This window comes from Watersipora subatra, chromosome 9 (assembly GCF_963576615.1).
Source record: "Watersipora subatra chromosome 9, tzWatSuba1.1, whole genome shotgun sequence".
Lineage (NCBI taxonomy): Eukaryota > Metazoa > Bryozoa > Gymnolaemata > Cheilostomatida > Watersiporidae > Watersipora > Watersipora subatra.
Window position 1 is genome coordinate 27,094,619 of NC_088716.1, and position 2,501 is coordinate 27,097,119.

The window sequence follows — 2,501 nt, forward strand, 5'->3', positions numbered from 1 at the left end:
TTTAAATGAATCTCAAATGAAGCTGTTTTCAAATAGAAGAAGTTGCCAAGGAAATTATAATCTGCCCAATGAGCGGCACTCATTTCAACAAATCAAATATACATGAATAATTTCTCATTCCCCAATTAGGTAAGCTTATGAATGGAGAGAGTGGTGCTATCATGTAAAACAACTCGTGGTCATAAAAAATACTTTGGACAATCATTTTAGTTATTAACAAGTTGAATTATAGAGATGGCTATCATTCAACTTGTCTTTATATTAATAGAACTAGTATGTTTTGTTATGCTCTAACGTTAACTCTATAGTTAATATATTTTGCTCTATGATTAAGTTTATAGTTAATACATTTTGCTCTATGATTAAATCTATAGTTAATATATTTTGCTCTATGATCAAGTCTATAATTAATATATTTTGCTCTATGGTTAAGTCTATAGTTAATACATTTTGCTCTAAGGTTAAGTATAAAGGTAATGTATATTGCTCTATTGTTAAGCCTATAGTTAATATATTTTGCTCTATGATTAAGTCTATAGTTAATAAATTTTGCTCTAAAGTTAATTCTATGGTTAATATATTTTGCCCTATGGCTAATTCTATTGTTAATATAATTTGCTCTATTATTAGGTCTATAGTTAATATATTTTGCTCTATTGTCTATTGGTTTTTGCTGCAGAACATATATTCCAGGTCTCAAGTTTATATAAGGAGGTTTCAAAGGTTGTCAGCGGTTGACCTTCATTGTTTTAAGCATCATGATGAATGTATATAGCTAGTTTTTTTATCAAAAATTAGTGATTTTATAGAGGTGTCTTTTTTACTTTTTGTTCAACATGCTAAAGATGCCAAAATGAAAAAAGCTGCATCAAGACATCAGGTTTGTAGCCGTGAAGGCTTTTCTCTCTAAAAAACAGACACAAGAGAAAATGATTCTACATAATTCAGTAGCTGGAGCGGCCCACCTGCGCGTTACATGTTTATAGATCTGCGAGTAAATATTTACACTTCCCCCGCCGCTCGTCTCATCAGCTGCTTAATAGACTGCTTTCTGTTTCTCTTTTTGAGCACATTTAACTCGCATTAGTTTCCGAGTTCAATGCCTTAATAGCTCTAGCTATCGGATCATAATGTATTCACATCGCCCAGATGTGTGTTGTAATTGTGGGATTATAGGATCACTACTGCTCTAGCTCAACCATTTGCAACTCATCAATATAGTTGCACTCCAGTGAAGGATGTAATCATTTTTGCATCTTTGGCGTGTTGAACAGAAAGTAAAAAAAGACACCTCAATGAAATCACTAATTTTTGATAAAAAAAACTAGCTATATACATTCATCCTGAGGCTTAAAGCAATGAAGGTCAATCACTGCAACCTTTGAAACCTCCTTATATAAACTTGAGACCTAAAATATATGTTCTGCAGCAAAAACCAATAGACGATAGAGTAAAACATATTGACTATAGAGTTAATCATAGAGCAAAATATATTAACTATATACTTGACCATAGAGAAAATCGTATTAATTATAGACTTAACCATAGAGAAAAAGATATTAACTATAGACTTAACTATAGAGTTAATCATAGAGCAAAATGTATTAACTATATACTTGACCATAGAGAAAAATATATTAACTGTAGACTTAACAATAGAGCAAAATATATTAACTATAGAGTTAACAATAGAGCAAAATATATTAACTATAGACTTGACCATAGAGCAAAATGTATTAACTATAGAGTTAACCATAGAGTAAAATATATTGAATATAGACTTAAAAATAGAGCAAAATATATTAACTATTGACTTAAACATAGAGAAAAAGATATTAACTATAGACTTGACCATAGAGCAAAATATATTAACTATAGAGTTAACAATAGAGCAAAATATATTAACTGTAGACTTGACCATCGAGCAAAATATATTAACTATAGACTTAATCATAGGGAGAAAGATATTAACTATAGACTTGACAATAGAGAGAAATATATCAATTATTTCCTTTGAAAACTTGTTCTTGCGAGATTTAAGTTCTTTGAGAACGTTTGAATAAAACCGAGTGAAAAAAATCTTGATAAATAAAAAAACTCACTCCAAAGTTGTAGCAACTCGTTTTAATGTCAATAAAGTCTTTGAGATCACATCTGAATAGAGCAGCTGCAAAATTTATTAATAGTAAGAGGTTGATGTTTTTATATATGGTTCTAAAATTTTCTAGAATAGAATTACATGCTTGAGTCTGGACAAATCGGACAACTATCGAGCCTCTTTTATTTCTATAAATTAGGAAGGTGTAGAATGCGAGCAAAATGTAGACACAAAACTTGAAGAGAAAGAAGCGTACCAAATAATATACCGTATTATTAGTAGCGGTCAAATAGAGGTTTTACGGTTGACAGAATGAGTTGAAACAAAAGGGAGTATAGAGATGGGTTAAATGAAAGAGTGAAAGAATGTTCAGAGGGTAGGTAGTAGGAAGGAGCTGAAGAAT